The 24,049-nt window shown below is 36.5% G+C and overlaps 1 pseudogene; it reads left to right on the forward strand.

The window, feature by feature from the left end:
- The first annotated feature begins 12,427 nt into the window (after positions 1-12,427).
- On the forward strand, positions 12,428-20,884 carry LOC130070053 (RAC-gamma serine/threonine-protein kinase-like; annotated as a pseudogene).
- The last annotated feature ends 3,165 nt before the right edge of the window (positions 20,885-24,049 follow it).

The raw sequence follows: 24,049 nt of genomic DNA on the forward strand, positions 1-24,049 counted from the left end.
CTCAGGTGGAGGTGAGTCAGGTTTTGCCTCGTCACTTTTTCCTCTCACCATTTCAACCATTGTTAAACTGTGACCATGTGATTAGGAGGTCTTTGTTGTGCTATATACAGTACACACATGTTCCTTCAGCCTTTGACCAGCGGCCTTGCAAATAAATAAGCAATTTTTACTTTTTAATTTAAAAAAGGCAATCATTGAACCCAATAAATCACATTTTAATTATTCAGGTCCCATAATTTAATATACTTAATTTTAATGGATTTATATTAAGTTTATTTTGGTAGCATCACTCAGTTTTGGTGTGCTGTACAATCATTTGAATCACAGAAATTAACCCGTGACACTTCTCTTGCATTGCATGTTTTTTGCGATGATATTAAAAATGTTTCAGCGTTAAATCTTGGTTGAATATCAATGCAAAATTTTTATTTTATTTATTTATTTTATTTATATATATATTTATTTTTTATTTTTATTTTATGGCTTAAAATAACTTAAATTTAACTTAAACTTAACACGTTATTCACAGTCCATATTTTTGTACTTCACAAGACAGAAATCTGTATAAATAAAAAAAACTGAATTTATTTAATTATTTTAAATAACAAAAAGTATAAACATAATAAAATACTGATAAAGATGCTATCCAAAAGAAACGTAGGCAAAAATGCTTTTATGATTATACACTCTTAAATATGATGTCAGAAAAATGACAAGCCACAGCATAAATTCATTTATATTTTCTAATTTTACTAAAATGAATTGTAGTGGTAATGAACTGGGAAAGTCCAGACATGTATGGTGGGTGGACTGGTATCACACACACACACACACACACACACACACACACACACACCTGTGGTTGGATTACTATTATGTAATTTCAGCTGGACTGCCACATAGTTTCGGCAGTAATTAATAACTGAACAGATGCATCTTGTGTTGTTACAGAGCAGTTTTGTCTGAAGTTTTCAAATACACAATACTATGATTAATTTCTCTGAAAAGACTGTCAATCTTTGTTCAGTTGTGTGAAATGCATGTGCTGACTATGTACAGTAAATGTCCCAAAAATATATTTTTGAAGTGAAAAGTATTTTAAACTGTGTACAAAGTGGCCCAAAAAAAGTGTCTGGACCCTTAAATGATGAACCCCTAACTTCACTGCATTAGATACAAAATATCTCAGCCACTTGCTCTGTTATTTTTAACCAGCTGGTCTGAGCTCATTTTTTTGTGAATGCATAAAGGCCATCATATTAGCATATAAATGTTTAACAAAACTTATATATATTGTACAACATTTTTGTTTTATATTTTGAGATTTTACAAACTTTTTTACATTGAAAATTGTTCTTGTGTTATATTTCTTTTAAAAACACCACTTGTTTTTAATGCATATGTGTGTGTGTGTGTGTGTGTGTATATATATATACACGTACTTGTGTGATCACTCAGAATGCGAGTATCCTAGCAAACACAGTAGGTTATGTTTTTTCTTAAGTGAACATATAGAGTTGAGAAAGTAAACGCATGTGTACAGTATCAGTATATTAGATCCGTGCATTCGCTCTTAAAGTGTTTTTTTATGAGTTTTTGTGTTTTTAATTTTAACCAAACGACAAAAGACAAGAAAATCACTCACTGCTCTTGACTGAATATCTTTTGTAACTTTAATATTGATTATGTTTATACAGTTTAGATATCCAATGTTGTTTTACGTACTTTATTTAATTTCTGTACCTGAAAACTACTGTTAGACACCTAAATAACCTGAAAAGCACTGTTTATTTCATTTGTATCTTTGCTCTATTATTTATTTGTGCTGTTGCTTGTAGTTTGATTATTTTTATTTGACAGTAGTACTTTTTACCCTGAAAATAGCACATACCGAACCGTACCGAAACCGTGACCCTAAACCGTGATTAACCGAACCGTGAATAATTTTAACCTTTATATATATATATACACTCTAAAAAATGCTGGGTTGTTTCAATCCATCTTTGGGTCAAATATGGACAAACTCAGCCATTTGGTTAAATGTTTCAATTACATTTTTAACCCAACATTTGGGTCTGTCCACATTTGACCCAAAATTGGGTTAAAACAACCTTTTTTCCTTCAAAAACATGCTTGTGCTTCTTTAAAATAAATGTCACTTTTATCTAATACATTGACATTCCCACATTTTGAGTGACTTAAGTGTCCAAATACTTTTGCATCCACTTTATATTCAGTTGGATCAGTTATTAAATTGCTTAAATATATTTAATTATGCAGAAATGATCCAGGTTCAGCATCACGCACACCCTCATCGCACCATATCTGGTGAGAGGACAACGAACGATGAACCTACAGTTGAGGACCATGATCACGAGTTACGACGCAAGTATTGAATATCAGAGAAGACCGGAGCCGTTTGACAATAGTCTGAAACCGATAAACCTGAATTGTTCAGTGTCTCTATAGCGAGGGATCATTTTACAGGAAGTGAAGAGAAGTCAGAAGAGTTTGAGCTATTTTTGATGTGAACACAAGATGAATGTCAGCATGACTCAGACATTTAGATGTTGACACACACATGCCAACAAGGACGTCAGTCTCTCACTGCTGTGATTATCTGATATCTAACAGTTAAATATGATTAGATATATTTCCCACACAATGTCCTTTGTCAAATGCAGGTGGAGATTATTGCTCACCTGTTAGTCCTCATTTGTTTGATCATCTAATGAATTGCATTGGTATATTTAAATATTTACATAGTTACTGTATTGAACCAATGTATGATTGAGATTATGCCATTCTAATGTCATACTTTGAAGTAAGTCTAAACAAACAACAGCACGGATCAGTCACCTTGACGTAATCACACAAATCTTCACAAAACCAAAGTCTTTTATATCATCCAAAGTTTTATTCTATCATACTGTGTCACTCTAAAAAATGCTGGGTTGTTTTAACCCAATTTTGGGTCAAATATGGACAATGTGGTTGGGTTTGTCCATATTTGACCCAAAATTGGGTTAAAACAACCCAGCATTTACTTTCACTGTTTTAAGGCTGATCATTGAAGACGTGCATCTTTGTGGCTTTCAGGTTCTGGTTGCGTGCCAGTGGGAAACGTCTTAAACGCATGTTTTACATGACGGCTCTGACAGATCTGCTGTGTCATTGCATGTGTGATCAAATTCCACCAGGAAGATTGTTTCCTCAATCGAAAGGTTTTGATTATGGTTTTGATAGCAGCTTCATGTGTATTGCGTCAGATAGAGGTGCTGCTGATCATCTCTGTGTGTCTCCAGTGGGGCTGGATGTGAACTCAGCGTGAACTTCTGGACATCAGTGCCTGTGTAAAAACAGCACAAAACATCACCATAAAGCTCACAGACTGCCCTTTATAATGGCATGTTTAGAGTCGTTTTGTCATGTCATCCGCTCTAAGAAGCTAAAATTCTTAAATTCTAAAATTCTTATGTTTCAGAGCATTTCATGCGTTATGCGTGCATTGTTGGCTTGTCATGTTGATGGAGATCGGCACACTTGCAGGTAGAGTGATTTTATGGCATGTGTGTTTCATTAGCATAACCATCTCTCTATCAGTGTCTGTGAAAACAAACAATTTGTTAAAGAAATAATTCATCCTAAAAATAACATACCATTATTTACCCACCATCATGTTTTCCAAATATATGCTTATTATGCTACTATTTTATTCTATGGTACACAAACGGAGAGTTTTCCTTAAAGCTGTTCATAGTGACTACAGGCTTTTGTATTCGTTTTTTGTTGTTGTAAATATGTCTATTTATTTTTGGTTGTTTTAGAGTTATTTTATTACATCAGGTTAAACCTAAAAAAGAAAAATGTAGCCTTGGCAACGATCTGAAATAAAATAAGTTTTTAGTGTTTTAGTTTATTTCAGTTAACATGCATTTTATTTATGTAAAGTAAATGTTTGTTATGTTTAGTTGTAGTTAACTAGAATAACCCTGTTTCAAATTGTTGAAATTCTTCAAAATTCTTCCATCATGTTCCTCAAAGAGGAGGAACGACATATAGCGCCTTTTCCAGCTGATGAACGGTAATAAACAATATACCAACCAATCAGAATCCAGCTAACTTTAAAGTGCGCGCTGCTGTCACAGAACGTTTTTGTCTGTTCGTGTGGACGCTAATATAGTTATCGCGCTACCATGTGAACGGGCCTTTGTAACGCAATGAATAATCTGTACATCTACCGCCGTTACTAATAAAAATCATCCGTTTGAAACCGGTTACGCTATATGACCGATTGACTGTTTTGATGTGGTGATGAAGTCATTACTTTACGGAAGCCCTGAACCGCAACGTAAAAAAAAAAATCTGTAAAAAAAAATCTAGCATTTCGAGATTAAAGTCGAAATATTTCGAGATTAAAGTTGAAATATTTCGAGATTAAAGTCTAAACATTTTGAGATTAAAGTCTAAAAATTTCGAGATTAAAGTCGAAACATTTCGAGATTAAATTCGAAACATTTCGAGATTCAAGTCTAAACATTTCGAGATTAAAGTCGAAATATTTCGAGATTAAAGTCTAAAAATTTCGAGATTAAAGTCTAAAAATTTCGAGATTAAAGTCGAAACATTTAGAGATTAAAGTCTAAAAATTTCTAGAATAAAGTCAAAACATTTCGAGATTAAAGTCTAAAAATTTCTAGATTAAAGTCTAAAAATTAGATATTAAAGTCGAAATATTTCGAGATTAAAGTCGAAACATTTCTAGAATTAAAGTCGAAATATTTCGAGATTAAAGTCGAAATATTTCGAGATTAAAGTCCAAATATTTCGGGATTAAAGTCTAAAAATTTCTAGATTAAAGTATTAAAGTCTAAAAATTTCTAGATTAAATTCTAAACATTTCAATATTAAAGTCTAAAAATTTCTAGAATTAAAGTCAAAATATTTCGAGATTAAAGTCGAAACATTTCGAGATTAAAGTCGAAACATTTCGAGATTAAAGTCGAAACATTTCGAGATTAAAGTCGAAACATTACGATAATACAGTCTTCTATAGAAGTGTGTGCATTCATAACAGTGCGCGTCCACTGGCTCAGAGCACGTGTGTGTGTAAAGAAATGCACTTGTGAAGTCGAACTGCAAATGTTTCGACTTTAATCTCGAAATGCTTCGACTTTAATCTCGAAATACTTCGACTTTCATCTCGAAATGTTTCGACTTTAATCTCGAAATGCTTCGACTTTAATCTCGAAATGCTTCGACTTTAATCTCGAAATGCTTCGACTTTAATCTCGAAATACTTCGACTTTAATCTCGAAATGCTTCGACTTTAATCTCGAAATGCTTCGACTTTCATCTCGAAATGCTTCGACTTTCATCTCGAAATGCTTCGACTTTCATCTCGAAATGTTTCGACTTTCATCTCGAAATGTTTCGACTTTAATCTCGAAATACTTCGACTTTAATCTCGAAATGCTTCGACTTTAATCTCGAAATGCTTCGACTTTAATCTCGAAATGCTTCGACTTTAATCTCGAAATGCTTCGACTTTAATCTCGAAATGGTTCGACTTTAATCTCGAAATGCTTCGACTTTAATCTCGAAATACTTCGACTTTCATCTCGAAATGTTTCGACTTTAATCTCGAAATGCTTCGACTTTAATCTCGAAATGCTTCGACTTTAATCTCGAAATGCTTCGACTTTAATCTCGAAATGCTTCGACTTTAATCTCGAAATACTTCGACTTTAATCTCGAAATACTTCGACTTTCATCTCGAAATGTTTCGACTTTAATCTCGAAATGTTTCGACTTTAATCTCGAAATGCTTCGACTTTAATCTCGAAATGTTTCGACTTTAATCTCGAAATACTTCGACTTTAATCTCGAAATGCTTCGACTTTAATCTCGAAATGCTTCGACTTTAATCTCGAAATGCTTCGACTTTAATCTCGAAATGCTTCGACTTTAATCTCGAAATGCTTCGACTTTAATCTCGAAATACTTCGACTTTCATCTCGAAATGTTTCGACTTTAATCTCGAAATGCTTCGACTTTAATCTCGAAATGCTTCGACTTTAATCTCGAAATGTTTCGACTTTAATCTCGAAATGTTTCGACTTTAATCTCGAAATGCTTCGACTTTAATCTCGAAATGTTTCGACTTTAATCTCGAAATGTTTCGACTTTAATCTCGAAATGCTTCGACTTTAATCTCGAAATGTTTCGACTTTAATCTCGAAATGCTTCGACTTTAATCTCGAAATGTTTCGACTTTAATCTCGAAATATTTCGACTTTAATCTCAAAATATTTCGACTTTAATCTCAAAATGTTTTTTTTTTTTTACTGATTTCTTTTTTTTTTACGTTGCGGTTCAGGGCTTCCGTATTACTTGAGTCATGAATGATTCTTTTCACATTAGTGGTACAACGCTAATCCATTAGTATTTGCGTGAGATATGTGAACATGCATGCTAGTGACAGTACATTTATGGATTCAGAATATTCACTGCTGTTTTTAAACCAATGTAAAATTCATATTCCAGCATGTGATGTTTACATGAATGTGGAACCACGTATACATTCATCCCCTGTTTCTCCACCTACAGGTCAAGAACATCCTGATGTGTGAAGGACAACTAGTCTGCAGTTGCTCAGACTGTGTCTACATCTACATAACATTTGTATTTGCTAATCATGATTTTGTAAGGGGCCAGAGAAGAAAAAAACTATGAAGAAATAAGCCTTCCAACAACACCACTCCTGGTTATCCAGGGTGGGAGACCAGGTTTAAGAGCTTAAGAGACAGAATCTTTTGTAAGACTAAAAGGTGAGTGTTGCCAAATATCAAGAAAATGGGATTTAATCATAATCTTCTATTAAGGACTCTGAAGAAAAGACTTTTAAGCTTTGGTTTCATTCCTCTACAGAGGTTTACATGCAAGTGAAGGCAGCGATATCAGATGAATCTTCTCTAACACAGACCTATAGACGGCTGAGAGGAGCTCCGGGGTGTGTGTTGTCCGCTGTGACCGGACAGAAGTGAGGCCTGCAGACTCAGCAGATCGAACTTTCCTCTCTGATAATGCGGATCTGCTCTAGATTCATCACGTAGCAGGTCTGGAGTCGTCGGTGTCGATCTGAGGAAGAAAAAGCAGAAATCTGTTGAGTTTGGTGTAGCCTAGTGGTTGTAAAATAAGGACTAAATGTTTATTTTTTACTCACCTGTGCAGATGTGAGCTGACGGTGTGAACTCTCGCGATCTGACCGGGATACAGTCCCAGAACATCTCGGCCCGGACGACGAGCGCTGGAGAAACAGTGAACAGAGGAACCTGATCCAACAAACATGATGCACACAGTAAAACATACCAACATGCTTCAAATCAATGTGTTTTAAAGCAACAAACCTGCCAAATTTAGTCTGAAACATAAGCTACACAATGTTCAAAACTGAAAGCAATATCACAGCAAGTGTGAACTGCTTAATTTAAAGATGTCCAGCACACCTTTATTACCCGGTTAACATCCACACCTGGAGCTAAACGCTTTTACTTTGAGTTATTAAGAGTCAAAGGCTTTTAAAAATCATTTATACTTACACATGTGCTGGTTGATGTTTGGTGTCCTGACTTTCCTTAAACTCATGTAACCTCAGAGCAATGCCTGACCCGGCCATCCTGCACGTAACATAATTAAAACTGGTTTCCGGTTGAATCTTACATGCTCATTAACCCCTTAACTGTCACCCCCCTTTTTGAGAATGGGGGTTAAAATGCACAATTCAAACTTAAATGATTGTAAATTCAAGAATGCTTTGGAATATAGACCTAAGTTTGGTCTTGTTTTTTCAAAGGAAACACTCAGCAGATTATTGCTGAAGTGAAAGCACTTCAAAAAATGAAAGTATGAAAAAGTTATGGAAGTTTCAATTTACAGTAAATCAAATATACTGTACTAGATATTTTTATTTTATATAAAATATATATTTTACAAAATATTTTTTACTCTGAAATTACTATAAAATCAAAGCCATATATCTAACCAAGTTATGTTCCAAATTTGAAGTTGATATCACAAAAATTGATTTTGTTTAGGCGTAGTACCAAAAATAGCCACCGGGTGACATACATGTTGCATACATTCTGCCTTAACAAATTAATAATTTTCTGTCCAAATATCAATTATGTCACAAAATTTGGAACCTTGAGACTCAGACCTTTCTGACAATATGTGTTTTGTCAAGATTAGAAAAGGTTTTGATCATAAATTATGAAATAGAATGATGCCTAAAAGGGGAGGAGCCTGATAAAATATTTTAGAGTACCGTTTCTATGCTAACGCAACGTTCAATTTCAAAACGGTTTTCACAGGATGAATTCTGAGTTTGTAAGCTTTCAAATGATACCTAATTTATGATAACTACTAAAATATGTGATATAATAAAAAAAAGCGATAAAAAAGATAATATTATATTTTAGAGGATAATATACATATTATACTTTTTAGAGGATAATATTATATTATAATTTTTTATTCAAAAATACTAGATTATATGTTTTATTATGAACTTTTAGCATGAAAACCAAAGTTTCAATTATTAAAGGTGCGTGCGTCAACTTTTTGTGACAAAGGTCAGAACTCCTGTTATGATGCAGATTTTTTTGAGGTGCACTCTTGTCAAAAAATCATCGGTTACTCTTCCTACATAATTTGTAGCAAAAAAACAGCAGTCAAATATCTATTTAGCAGTCTTAGACCTTTCCAACGATATATAGTTTGTCATAATTAGATTAGGATTTAATAGTAATATAGCGAAGTAAAGTTAGATACCCGTATACGGGATGGTGACATTAAGGGCAAACGTACATAAATATAATGGAGCCTATATAGGGAACACAATGCCTTGCATTTTAAACCATAAGACATAAAACAGTTTATCCAAGCCTAAGCTGGTTTGCTCGTCTCCCAACCGGATTCAAAGAGGTTTCGCGTAGTTAGCAATTGAACTGTTTTATTTTTTAACAGGATAACATTGAAGTAAAATGTTGATGATGAACACTGTTATGCCGCTCCAGAAATATAATTGTTGAATGAAATTGTTTATAGTCATTCAGTGATTCCTGTCATTTCAGTTTGTGCGGCGGCTCCTTGTGTGTTGTTGTGTTTGTAGAGTGAGTCAGCACTGAGACTCTTGTTTACAGGTCACAACCAAATCACACATTCAAATGCGAAATCTTCATCTGAAAACCAAACGAAACCTGCTTTGAAAGACAAACGCGGGTCACCTTACCTGCTTGTTTTCAGTCAGCGTGTAGATGCATTTGCACTTGGCATGGCTGAGAGTCAGCGTGAGGGTAATGGACAGCAGCGCTTCTGTCACCTGAGCACAGACATCCGACACAGGCCAGAGACACTGATATCCATTCTAGACAGATCAGGATCTGATGCATTCTGGGTCTAGTTTAACCGTGCATGTCTAAAGTCTCCACTGGGCTGAAATTCACTCTAGAATAGTGTTGATGCAGAACGTGGATGATGGTGGGCCGCTGAAAGTGTGAGTGGGCTGGAATTATTCGCATCACCCCATGTTTTTCAACTGGCTTTTAATTTGGAAGAAAAAAATTTACGGACTGGTCCTTGCGCTGCACTATAAACGCCCATTATGAAAAATATTAAACATGTCTTCATTGCATTGCAACCCCAGACAGTAACATAATGTCGGCCCAGATCCGGCCCACATCTGGTACATGTGGATTCAATGCGTACCGGATGTGGGCCGACACAATGTTTCTGTCTTGAACACTTCAATACAAAAGCATGCACTTGTTTAGAAACAGAAATGTTCCGGTTTATGAATAGTTGTGGCGCGTCATGACAAGAAAAAATGCTCTAGGTGCAGATATGCTGAATGGATTTATTATAAGCGAGACGCTCGCTTTCTCTCTAGACAGAGTTGCCTACTTAATTACTTATGACACATAGCAACACAGCTAATTTAACAAGCTGTCTCTGATCTGGAAGCGAACAAATGCAACAAGAGCAAACGAATTAAGAGCAATTAAAGTCCCCCTGTGGTGAAAATCAAGCTTTTAATGTTGTTTATGTTTAGTCTATGTGGTGTTTTTAATATGCTTTAAGACAAACCATGTGCAAGTTCTGGTGTGAGTGAGTGGAGGCGGGGCTAATTTGCATATTCATAGAACCGCGTACACTAAATGAGGCAAGGGTGTCGAGTTACATTCAAGCTATTTTAAGGCATGAAGGTTTTTTTTTAAAGGAAAAAAACGCTTAAATGTGTCATTTTGGTGATCAAAGATGAGTTTTAAGGGATTAAATTATTGACTACAGGGGGACTTTAAGTTTAATAGAATTATCCTTTGCAAATGAATACGTTTGCATGTAATAGAGCAACACGTTTGCATGTAATTTTATAATTTATAGTGCAATTACACTAGTACCTGGAAATAAAACAATGTGTGGTAGTTTTTCAATAACCTCAGAGACTATACCAATATATCTTAAAATCCTTTCATTGTAACATAACTTATACATCTTGTGAATAAACTAGTCAGGATCTGAATTTCAGTGCTAAGCTTGTAAACTATTAATAATAACAATAACAAATTGGAGTGATTTTAATAATTGAATATCATTTAAGTGTATTTTTAAAAATTTGAATGTAAACGTGTAAACTATTTTTACTGAAAAAACAAACAAAAAATAAATGAAGAAGTGGAGTTTCTGTTATATTATTGGAAAAGCAGACTTGAACTTTCACGGGGCTTGAGATGCATGTGTTGAACACTAGAGGGAGACATCCTGCAACTTTACATGTGAAGTCCTCATAAACTATGCACTACACGTGTAGTTCAAAGCAAAATGTGTATGGAATAGTTTATGGAAATCAATCCCCAAGTTTGTGACTTCAATCGATTTTTCAAAGAGTAGTTTTAGTCTCAGTAATATTATTATTATTCGTCCGTGTCCTTTGTTTACTGTATATTATGCATTCATTAAATAAGACAAAGCGTCCCACATCTTCACTCTGTCCCGGGAAAGAGGTTGGGAAACTCATTGTTGGTGCAGTTGTTATTGTCTTCATCATTTGGTGTATAATAAGTGAGTTCTGGTGCTGTGTGTTTATATGAGGTCTCTTTACGGTTGGCTACATAAAGCATTTATCATGCATATGTAGCGAGACCAACAAAAGCCTGAAGAACGACAAAGCCAGGAAGAGGAGGAGGAGGAGGAGGAGGAGGGGGGGGGGGGGGGTGTCCGGTAAAAACGGGTCCCGGTGTGACGTCGAGAGGTTTCCTCCTCCGTCCCACTGGCAGCGGCTGAATGGCTGGTGCTGGAGACCAAATTACTAATCCTACTATAGCGAAGGCTCAACTCATTGATGATAAGCTCAGGCTGACGTTGCTTCCCAACCACCCAATGGCAAAGGTTTCGGTTCTGAATATTAATTAGCACCGACAGTAACATTTCAATGGCGAAATCCTGGGCTTTTAATATTAATGAGCCGTACCGTTCTGAAGCTTGTGTTCCTGTAATAGCCGATTTCAATGTCCATGGTGGTAGAAAAAGAAAAAGAATATATTATACAATAATTCATATTTTAAACATGTTTCTTTTGCATAAAACCAAATAAATTGTATTTATTTGTCATATTTATTTATCATGTATTATTATTTTTATTATTAATACAATATTGACAGATAAGTGAAGCACCACCTATAAATAAAGGTGACTTCATTTGGCAATTCTGACCTTTTCTCTCTCACAATTCTGACTTTTTTCTGTGCAATTCTGACTTCTTTTCTCATAATTGCGTGATATGCACGCAATTGCTGAATCAACATGCACCATTGGTTCAGAAAGACTACATTTTCCTAAATGTCATAATAATTTGTTAACAAACAAGTATTTATTATTTCAATGAGCTCATTGTTTCTGCCTTAAATTATGCGATGTTTAATTTAATACATTTTAGCTAACTGTGTAATTTGTGTATGTACATTTTCTGAAATGCATAACTTAGACATTTACCTCTGATAACAGATCACTCTAAATTGTAATATGGACTCGTGCATTTTCTGTAAAGCTGATTTGAAACGATATGTATTGTGGAAAGCACTATACAAATAAATGTGAATTTAATAGAATTGAGAGTTTTAAAGTCCAATTCTGAGGGGGGGGGGGGGGGTGCACTAAATTTTAATAATACGTATTCTGGATATTGTAAATAATATCCAGAATTTCATGAAATCCATGAACAATCCATGAATATCCCATCCTGAATTCAGCTCTCGCCAAAGTTGTTTAGTATTCTTCCAATGCGGACGGCTTATAATCTGAATATTCATGAGTTCTCGCTGACGTTGCCTGCTAACCATCCAATGGCGACGCTTATCTCATGAATATTAAGCAGCAGGCCTTCGCCGTGCTAGGATTCGGGCAAATTCGAGTGCTGGAGACGGGGTGCGCCGTCACCGCGCTTTCTGCATCGGGTTACGCCATTCATCCAGGGTCATTCAGTTCACCGGTGTAACGAACATGATGGCCACTTCACGGGCGCGCGTGCCTCCGTTTTCCTCATGACCGACCAGCGGCGGCAGCATCATCTGCTTGCGGGTTTGGGTTTGTCTCATACCGGGCTGGCGCGGAACCGATCCCACCGTCTGGCGGAGCGTCTGCCAGGTATTGCGTGCTTCGTGTTGTTTATTTTTCCTACATCACCGAGCAGCATCACGGGCCGGGCCGAGCATCCGCGCTGGAGCATCACTGGCCGCCGGGCGGGGATGTTTCCTCGGCCTTAACGTTGCCCGTAGATGCTGCTGGACACACGAAGCGCTTATTTATATATCGCGCACTGTTTTGATATAAATCACTCAGATATTCCATTACAAGCACATTTAAACTGCATCCTGCGTGTTATTATTGATGCGCGTCCACCATTTTACGCATTTCGGCCAAATGGAAAACAAGAGCGCGCACATTTCTCATCCTCCAGCCTAAATGCTTGTGTGTTTGTATTGTTATCACACAGCAGTGTGTGTGTGCATACACACTCGTATGTGTTCATATGCACGCTTGTTCTTGTTCGTGCCGAGCTGTCAGTCTGCTGTATTTATTATCATGCCGATATGGATTATATAACAGCAGCTCAATATGACACAAAAGTAGATGCTTCATTGTGTTTATTATGGTTCGTCATGTTAATTGCTGTCACATCCGTGTGTGTGTGTGTGTGATGCCCAACCGTGTCCGCCATTGTTTTTGTTGACATTGGTTTGGATGGCTTCTGTTGTTTAGACCTCTCATTTTTCCCAACAACGTGAATTAGCCACTAATTACATTTAAATGCATATCAAAACGAGCCTCTTCTATTAAGAATATGTTTTTATTTTCAGATTTTAAAGTCGTTTGATGGTTTTTTTTTGTGTGAGATTAGAAGTTAAAAACGGTGAAACTGCAAATAAAACATTTTCATTGTAATATTTTATAATCACTTATTAATCACTTCTGTTTTCTTTCGAAATGTAACATTTGGAAGAAAGCTAAATGTATGTGATCAATGTGCAGGAAGCCATTTTGTTGTCATGTGACAATAAAAACATAAAACAGAGGGCCACTCAGAGTCATTAAACATATCACATTTGACCTTTTTATGAAGTGCTTTAAGACAAACAATATGAATACGTCTCGATATTTTAAATAAAAAAAATAATTTATGTTTGTAAAGAATATTCACTACCTTGAAAATGTAGCACCACTTTTGAAAATAATGATCAGGCAGTAAAGCCTTAAAATATTTTGGGTGCAAGGAAAGTATTTTAGGGATTAAAACCAAAGAGAACATCAAAACCTTGATAGAAAAATTATTTGAAATGTTACTTAAATTCTATTTTTAAACATGCATCATGTCGTTTAGTTTCATGTGTGAATTATTCTGTTCTTGGCATCCTGAATGGCTGTGTAAAGTTACTTTGGCAATGATGCTGCGCCTGTTTCTTCATGGTACAGTGTGATTTAATAAAGGGGAGTTTATGGAGGATTATGGGAAGTTCATGAATTTACAGCATCAACTGTGCAGAGATGTTGAAACACAAAAGGAGTGTGAGGTGCCTGTGTTCCCATATGTGCCAGATTTACTTTGTTGTAGATTAGCTGAGGTGTAGATGAGAACAAACAGAAGTGTGAGACGTTGTAATGTTCGAAGATTTATTGTCTGAGATTCTGAGGTTGATTCCAAGGTCCATATGTTGATTATAAAGGCGATTCTGAGATTTTGACGGTTCTATGTTTGATTCTAAAATAATAATGAAAAAAAGTATGAAGTTCTAAGATTTTAAAGTACCCCTGTAGTCAATAATTTCATCCCTTAAAACTCATCTATGATCACCAAAATGACATTTAAACGTTCTTTTCCAAAAAAATAATTTCTTCATGCCTTAAAATAGCTTGAATGTAACTCGACACCCTTGCCTCATTTAGTATACGTGGTTCTATGAATATGCAAATGAGCCCTGCCTCCACTCACTCACTCAGCTCAGAGATCCACTCGTTGAAAATCAGATATCAAAACGTGTTTTTGAGAGAAAATACTCAGCAATGCTGTCGACTTATGAATTTGCACATGGTTTGTCTTAAAGCGTATTAAAAACACCACATAGACATATAAACAACATTAAAAGCTTCATTTTCACCACAGGGGGACTTTAAGTTTGATTTTCGGACGCGTTTCAACTAAAACCGGAAAACTTTATATTTCTTTTTTGGCCGTTCATTTACACAACAGCGTTTTGTGGGCCTGAAAACGCAAACCTTTGAAAACTTTGCCATTATCGTTTCCATGTAAAAAAAAAAAAAAAACGTGAATATGTGGAAATGGTGACATCATGCGCATGCGTGTTATGTGTTCAGTCTATTGACGCGTAGTGTTTCTTTACAAAGTGATAGAGCTGCACGATTCTGGATAAAATGATTTTCTTGTTTCAAAGAAAGATCACGATTCTTAACCGAAAACTAAACAAAATAACATGTAATTTACTAGAGGTTCTGACAAAATGTTAATGGCTGCAGTCTATTTAAAATGTTTAATTAATATCAATGAATGATTCAATGACTCGCACATGAAGACTTCACTTACTGGATGAATCAGCATTTTTTTTAACAAATCTCTTGAATGAAGGATTCATATTATACATACATTTTAACAGTCACTTGTCGCCACCTACTGGTGTAACGATGCAATTGAAATTGTAATTGAAATAATCGATGTAATGAAAAGAGTTTAATGTAGCCGGTTCATACCTAGACGTAAACTCTGGCTTTCCGGATCAGCTGAAGCACCAATGCAGTTTTGAATGTTCACTGTGATTGTATCAAAGGTTTAACAGACACAGGAGAATCGTGGTCGTTTAGGAATGAGATCGTGTGTGAGTATGAATCGAGATCGCGCTTTTTTGCGATTAATCGTGTAGCTCTACAAAGTGACATCGCCATCTACTGGCCTGGAATGCATAATACAGTGTTTTTAGTAGGGATCGTTTTGACAACGTTGTCGTCAGTACAATAAAACATGAAAAGAAGAAGCTTTACTTGTAAACAAACTACCATTAGTTGCAAAGTTGATTGGGAAGTTCCAAGGTTATAAAGTGAAATGAATGTTTTATAGATTAGTTTGATTCTAAGATGCTTTTACGGTTGATTCTTTACTGAAAGTGAGTTCTGTTTATTGTAAAATTCTCATTTTATTCTGATTGATTCTATGGTTTCCATTTCAAATAGCGTTCTAATTTATTTGGATCACTCTGAGGTTCAACAGTTGAGTTGATAGAATGAAAAGCAAGTTAGAGGTTCGGATGTTGATTAAAATGTGCTATTATTCATTATGGCTTTCTGAAATTGATTGTAAAATTCTGCATGTTCTTTGAGGGTTATAACTATAAGATTCTGAGGTTATGATGTTGATTTTAAGGTTCTAAGATTAATTGTAGAAATCCAAGGTTGATTCTGAGGTTGTAATGGTGATTCTGAGATTTCAAGGTTGATTTTAAAGGTTCTATGTTCAATTCCAAGATGATGCAAAAAAAAAAAAAAAAAAAGTTTTAAGATTTAAGTTCCAAGTTTTAATTTTAAGATAAGTGTCAGGTTGATTTCCCAGATTTTATGGTTTATTCTAAGGATTTAAGGTTCTATAACAAATTCATAGTTTTTAAGTGGAATCTCAGATTATTTGAATGCGAGTTCTATTCATTGAAAAATTCAAATTGTGATTTATATCCATTCCTAATTGGGTTCTAATATTTATTTTATCATTCCAAGGTTCAACAGATGATTCCGAGATGATTCTAACATTCATTCTGAGGTAGTGATATTAATCTACTATGGGGTTCTACAGTAAGTTTGCTTGTAAAATTCTAAATTCTAAAGTTCTAAATTCCTTACATTGATTCTCAGAGACAGATTCTAAGGTTTCAGTGTTGATTCTAAATGTCACCGGGTTCATTATAGGGTTATTTTATTGGTTGTGACATTTCTGCGCTGGTTCCAAGATTAATCGTAAGGTTCTAAAGCGCAAAGAAGCACGTATCGCATCAGCATCCAGTGTGAGAGAGGAAGAGAAGGCCACGGGAAGGGGCGGGAAATGTTTCCCTGCTCTTAACAATGACTTTATTTCACATGGAAGTGTGTGTGTGGGAGAAGGGGAGAAGCGGAAGAGAATGACCCTTGTGTGTGTGTGTGTGTTTTCTCTATTTTGTTGTTTCCTTCCAGGCTGAGTCACCGTTGGAGTGTCTGAAGGGTCGCGAGCGAGAGAGAGAGAGAGAGAGTGAAAGTGAAGGAGGAGGCTGAGACGTTACATCACAACGTGGCAGAGAAAGTGAGAGGAAGAGTGTGAGAGAACAGGAGGGCAGAGCGAGACGGGCGTAAGGGAGAGTGAGGGAACAGGACAGATCCACGAGCAAGACGTCGAGCACTGGACTGACCCTTGAACTCTGACCTCAGGCCCAAAATGAACGACCAGAACGTAGTGAAGGAGGGATGGGTGCAAAAGAGAGGTGAGAAATACACTGCAGTCGTATATATTCTGTCAAATATGTGTGTATATGGGCATGCTTGATGATTTTTTTATTGGCTCGACAGGTGAATACATTAAGAACTGGAGGCCGCGGTACTTCCTGTTAAAGACGGATGGCTCGTTCATTGGATATAAAGAGAAGCCGCAAGATGCTGATTTGGCGTATCCACTCAACAACTTCTCTGTCGCCAGTGAGTCTCTCATTATCAAACTTGTTTAAATGAAATCATAATGTTTTATGTCTTTTAGACCATGCGTATGCTAGTGCAGGTGTTTTCCAATGTCTGACACGAGGATCCGCTTTGCTAGGGACAAAAATATGAATTAAATATACTATATGACCCATTTATACGTGATAAATAAACATATTATAAAGATGTGTAATATATTATCTGGAAAGTATTTACTTTAGTTGTCATTTTGTGTATTCTGTCAGAATAAAATGAGTAATGATGTATGATTAATCTCTTGATTAATTTCCAACAAGAAATGTATTTATTAGGGCTGTCAAACGATTAATCACGATTAATCGCATCCAAAATAAAAGTTTGTGTTTACATAATATATGTGTGTACTTTGTATAATTATTTTGTATATAAATACACACATGTACCGGTATATATTTAAGAAAAATATGTTATTTATATATAAAATGTTTATATTTATATAAAATATACATTATATATAGGCTACATTCAGTATATACATGCAAATATTTCTTAAATACACATGCATGTGTGGGTATTTATGTATTAAAAATAATTATACACAGTACACACACATATATTATGTAAACACAAACTTTTATTTTGGATGCGATTAATCGCGATTAATCGTTTGACAGCCCTAGTATTTATGTTTTGATGAATTTTATTACATTTTTTATTAATTCATTGACTTGTTTATTTAGCTAGCTAGCTAGTTCAATTTTTTTAATGTTTATTATTTTACCCTTGCTGTTTTTAATTTTGTGATATCAGTGTGTCATGTTTCTGGCAAACCCTTGAAGATCAATGGACTCTTCAGACTCAATGAGACAGATTCAATGAGGAGCGTCACGTGCTGATGTCATCAACGTGACATCATGAGTCGATGACGTCATTATTCCTCATGTAAACTCCTCTTTCCTCCTGTGTCTGGTCAGAGTGTCAGCTGATGAAGACGGAGAGGCCGAAGCCCAACACCTTCATCATCAGGTGTCTGCAGTGGACCACTGTGATCGAGCGCACCTTCCATGTGGACTCGCCCGACGAGAGGTACCACATCACATTTAACATGCACTGACACTGAAAGGTTTGGGGTCGGCAAGACTTTTCTTTGTTTTTTTGTTGTTTTTTTGAAAGAAATGAATACTTTTATTCAGGAAGGATGCATTAAATTGATCAAAAGTGACAATAAAGGCATTTATATGTTATAAAAGATTTCTATTTCAAATAAACTTTCTTTTTAATCAAAGAATCCTGAATTTTTTTTATCATAGTTTACACAAAAATATGAAGCAGCACAATTTTTTTTAACATAGCTGTGTTTCCATCCATTTCTATGTGCATTTTTGGATATCGCATAAAAATCGCTAAATGAAGATGCTCGTACAATTTAAAAATGTGCATAAAAAAGCTCAATTAAAGGGATACTCCACTTTTTTTGGAAATAGGCTCATTTTACAACTCCCCCAGAGTTAAACTGTTGAGTTTTACCGTTTTTGAATCCATTCAGCCGATCTCCGGTTCTGGCGGTACCACTTTTAGCATAGCTTAGCATACATCATTGAAGTGGACAAGACCATTAGCATTTCTCAAAAAAAAATGACCAAAGAGTTTCGATATTTTTCCTATTTAAAACTTGACTCTTCTGTAGTTACATCGTGCACTAAGACCGACGGAAAATGTAAAGTTGTGATTTTCTAGGCTGAAATGGCTAGGAACTATACTCTCATTCCTGCGTAATAATCAAGAAACTTCACTGCCGTACCATGAGAGCAGCAGACGCAGGCACTTAGTCCCGGTCACGTTGGAAGTTACAGAGCTGGGGACTATTTTCAGGCGCTGCGTCATATCATTACGCCTGCTGCTCTCATGGTACGGCAGTGAAGTTTCTTGATTATTATGCAGGAATGAGAGTATAGTTCCTAGCCATATCGGCCTAGAAAATCGCAACTTTACATTTTCCGTCGGTCTTAGTGCACGATGTAACTATAGAAGAGTCAAGTTTTTTAATGGGAAAAATATCGAAACTCTTTGGTCATTTTTTTTTGAGAAATGCTAATGGTCTTGTCCACTTCAATGATGTATGCTAAGCTATGCTAAAAGTGGTACCGCCAGAACCGGAGATCGGCTGAATGGATTCAAAAACGGTAAAACTCAACAGTTTAACTCTGGGGGAGTTTTGATCACAGGAATAAATTACATTTTAACATATATTCACATAGAAAACAGCTATTTTAAACCGTAATAATATTACACAATATTGCTGTTTTTACTGTATTTTTATTCAAATAAATGCAGCTTTGGTGAACATAAGACTTCTTTCAAAAACAATAAAAAAATCTTAACGACCCCAAACTCAAGCGAACGGAGACTTAAAGGTATAGTTCATCCAAAAATGAAAACTCTGTTATTATCTTAAAAAAAAGGTAAACTATTAACCAAATAAAATTGCATTTGAAAAGTAAAATAAGTTCAAAGTGATTCTCTGAAAACAAAGCTAATCTCAATTTCTTAAGAAAATTGATCTTGTTTTAAGGATGTTAAAAATACATCAAACCGGTCACAGTTGATCTCAGTATAGTCAGAAATCATCTGATTAATAATCGGCCTGGCCAATATATGGCTTTATCCCGACTGACTGCTCATTTGTTTCCTTGCTAACAAGGGATGAGTGGGTCGAGGCCATTCAGATGGTGGCAGACAAGGTTGGCCAAACAGGAAGAGGAAGGAATCCTGTGCAGCCCCATCTCTCAGATCGAGAACGTCAACGAGGAGGAGATGGACACGTCAACCAGTCATCCACAAACGAAAGGTTAGGGATGGTGCCGGCCTGGTGGCTCCACGCGCATGTGCTCAAACTAACCCTCTCTCTCTCCCTGGACAGACAATGAATGACTTTGACTATCTGAAGCTGCTGGGGAAAGGCACGTTCGGGAAGGTGATTCTGGTGCTGAGAGGAAAGCCAGCGGCACATATTATGCAATGAAGATCCTGAAAAAGGAGGTTATTATTGCCAAGGTACGAAACCTGGTGCTCTGAGAACACACTGAACTGAGAAGTGATAAGGCGTCAGCTGAAATATCAACAACATCTCTCTCTCTCTCTCCTCTCTCCTCTCTCTCTCTCTCTCTCTCCTCTCTCTCTCCTCTCTCTCTCTTCTCTCTCTCTCTCTCTCTCTCTCTCTCTCTCTCTCTCCTCCTCTCTCCCTCTCTCTCTCTCTCTCTCTCATCTCTCTCCTCTCTCTCTCTCTCTCCTCTCTCTCTCTCTCCACGTCCTCTCTCTCTCTCAGCGTCCTCATCTCTCATCTCTCTCTCTCTCTCTCTCTCTCTCTCTCTCTCTCTCTCTCTCTCAGGATGAAGTGGCGCACACGCTTACAGAGAGCAGAGTTTTGAAGAACACTAGGCATCCGTTTCTAACTGTGAGTGATGCGATTATTTATATAGATATATATATCACACTCTCCTCAGACATTTAAAATAAACAATCCTCATGTTATTAATTGTAATTAACACACACATTATATTGTATTTTGCCTGCAGTCGCTGAAGTACTCATTTCAGACGAAGGATCGTTTATGTTTGTTATGGAATATGTGAATGGAGGAGAGGAAATGTTTTCAGTTATTTTAAAAGTGCTTTTACTTTTCTTTTTCTTTTACAACTTCAAAGGCTAGAGAGAAAGTTCAAAAGTTTTAACTGCCTTTGAACTTTTTTGGAACTTTTTCTCTCTAGCCTTTGAACTTTGGATTTTCTTTTTATCTTTCCCTCCAAATTTTAAACTCCCTTTGGAACATTACAAACTTTTGTTCTTTCTGTCAAACTTCTGATGATCTTATCTCTTTTGAACTTTTGGATCATTCTTGTAACCACCTTTTTAAACTTTCTCTCTAATCTTTGAACTTTTCAAACATGCAAACAATTTACAAAAATTCAGCTTTCAAAATTTCTTCCTGAACATTTTCAATTTTTTCTTTTTCAAAATACAGTTTCTCTGTACACTTTGAACTTCCTTTAGACCATTTTTCAACTTGTCTTTCCCACTTTTTATTTTTCTTTCAAACTTAGTTTCCTTCCAACCCTATAAACCTTCTTTTGAACTTTCTCTGCAACGTCTGAACTTGCTTTTGAAGATTTTCAAATGTTATTTAAAAAATGTTCTACATTCAGGCTTTTTTTCTTTTAAAATTGTCATCTTCTTGCTCTATTTCAAATGTTTATTCTCCATGTATGTCAATGTGATTTGTATTTGCGAATTCTGATTTTTTTGTTTGTTTTAATTGTTGTTGCAGTTGCTGTTTTTCATTTGTCGAGAGAACGTGTGTTTTCGGAGGACCGAACCCGTTTCTACGGCGCTGAGATCGTTTCTGCGTTGGATTACTTGCACTCTGCCAAGATTGTTTACCGTGACCTAAAGGTGAACAAAACACAGACTAACTTTCCTCCTGTAGACCTCAGCATTATCAGCTGAACGTAAGATATCACAGAACATACCACTTGTGTGTGTTTTTTCCAGCTGGAAACTTGATGTTGGATAAGGATGGGCACATAAAGTATCACTGATTTCGGCCTGTGTAAGGAGGGCATCACAGACGCTGCTACCATGAAGACCTTCTGCGGGACTCCAGACGTATCTGGCCCCTGAGGTACGGGACACAAGCGTATCGTTTTATCGCTTTAAAAGGTGCGTTGTGTAATATTTAGGAGGATCTGTTGACAGAAATGCAATATCATCATCCTCATCAAAGCTTTATTCAGGACACAAACAATAAAAAATACCATTACAAAAGGAAACAAAAAACACACACAGAATCCACAATATCACATATTTACATATAGGCTAAAACGCCAATGGTTCCACATACTGGGGAAAAACCTGACTGAACTTAGTGTCGGGTTCGTCAGTGTTAAAAGTATAGGGGTACAGATGCTTTAAAAAGTGTAGACTTCACAGATCCTGAGCACATACTAAATTTGCCAAGCAACGTATTCGCTTGTGCATACATCATACGACACTATCTGTGAATGTCCCTATCATCAGTCATCAGTTATATAGTGTCCTAAGTGTTTAGCCTCATTGCAAACTTAAGGAGACTACCAGACAGAGAGAATTCAGAAATGACAGTCTCCTGTCCTCCCTACTCCTAACAATCATAACATTACTCTTCTTTGCATTGCATATAATGTCAAAGTCTAAGCCATATTGAGAGCAAACCCTCAGCAACTGTTGAAGGACCGCACTATATGGACAGAAGATCACCAAATCGCCAAGTGTTGATGATCGTGTTACCACCTGTTCACAGCCGTTTGGCAGCTTCGATAAATGGTCCATATAAACATTAAAAAGAAAGGGGGACAAAAGGCTTACTCCATTGCATACATTGAAAGCAGAAGACACAGAGTTTACCCGATTTGACATACATTGACTGATGAGCATTAGCCTGGTTAAAACCACACCATTCTCAGTTGTAACTGAGTTATGGTCTGGCAAAGCGTCATAGACAAATCATTTCCAGAGGGGCGTCACCAACGGACGTCGCGGATAGACCTAAACCAAATCAGAGCGATGAAGGAGATCTCAGGATGAAGGAGAAACATCTCCGAGTGTTGTTCTTTGCTCGGTTTTTAACTAAAAGGAAACGTTTCAAATCGCTTAAAACAGACGCGATAGCTGATTCGAGCGAGTGATGTTCGACGGCGGCATCCATCTTTGTAATGTAGGCTACAAAACCTGCTTCAAAATCCCAGCGCTGTCGTCATCGTGTAAAGCCCGCCCAACGTTTCTGATGGTGCCGCGATTTCGACGGATTGGAATGGGCTTGAATGAGCTCTTTGCCAGACTAACTTTCAGAGCCAATCTAAATCTGCGGAAGTTGTCTGGGTTTTTCCAGGCTAGATGAGCATAGCCAAAAAAACTGAATTCTCACTAGAAATTTGGGACTAGAAATATTTTTTTTTTTGTTACACAATCAAAGGCTTTAGATCCATCAATAAAACACATACAAATTGTGGAATTATGCCTGTTTAGAGCAAAGATGCACATATCTGGGTTTAATGCCAAACTGGTTGTCAGAGGTCGAACAAACTGCTCCCAACTTATTCAGTAACGTTCTCTCAATGACCCTGGGTAAAATACTGGCCAGAGCTATAGGCCGCTAATCATCCATGCTATTTATTTAGCCAGATTTGTCTTTAATAATAGCACTGACAATAACAGATAAGATGGGATCAGGTAAAATACCATCAACTAAAAAACCCAGTAGAGGACGAGTTTTCCAGCAGATATCTTATCCATACAACACTTTTAGCATAATAACTGCCATCTAAAGGCTGCGTTTCCACCGCAGGAACTTTCCCCAGGAACTAGGAACTTTGGGGTGGTACTCTGTGTGTTTACACCGCAGGAACCAGGGTCTAAATGAAGTTCCGGGTAAAACCCCCCCCCAGAAAGTCCCTGTTGGCGAGGTAGTACTTTTTCAGAGTTCAGGAACTTTCGGGGTGGGACTTGTGCGCTGAACATGCTGATTGGTTCTTTTACCTTGTTCTCTCTGCCGATGGCGCGCGTTCGTCCCATCCATCTCACGGTCATGTCCGCTATAGCTGATAACAAACGTTGTCTATCTAGCATTACGAGCTTTCTGAAATGAATACGCTTTGGTATTAGTGTTCGTCTCTTTTCTGCCGTTTTGTTAATTACCTCGTTAGTAAACCAATAGATCGCACACAAAAGCAGCACAGCTTGAATCTCCTCAATACTTAAA

The sequence above is a fragment of the Rhinichthys klamathensis genome, unplaced genomic scaffold (genome assembly GCF_029890125.1).
Source record: "Rhinichthys klamathensis goyatoka isolate OS25496 unplaced genomic scaffold, OSU_Roscu_1.1 h1tg000393l_1, whole genome shotgun sequence".
In the NCBI taxonomy this organism is placed as follows: Eukaryota; Metazoa; Chordata; class Actinopteri; order Cypriniformes; family Leuciscidae; genus Rhinichthys; species Rhinichthys klamathensis.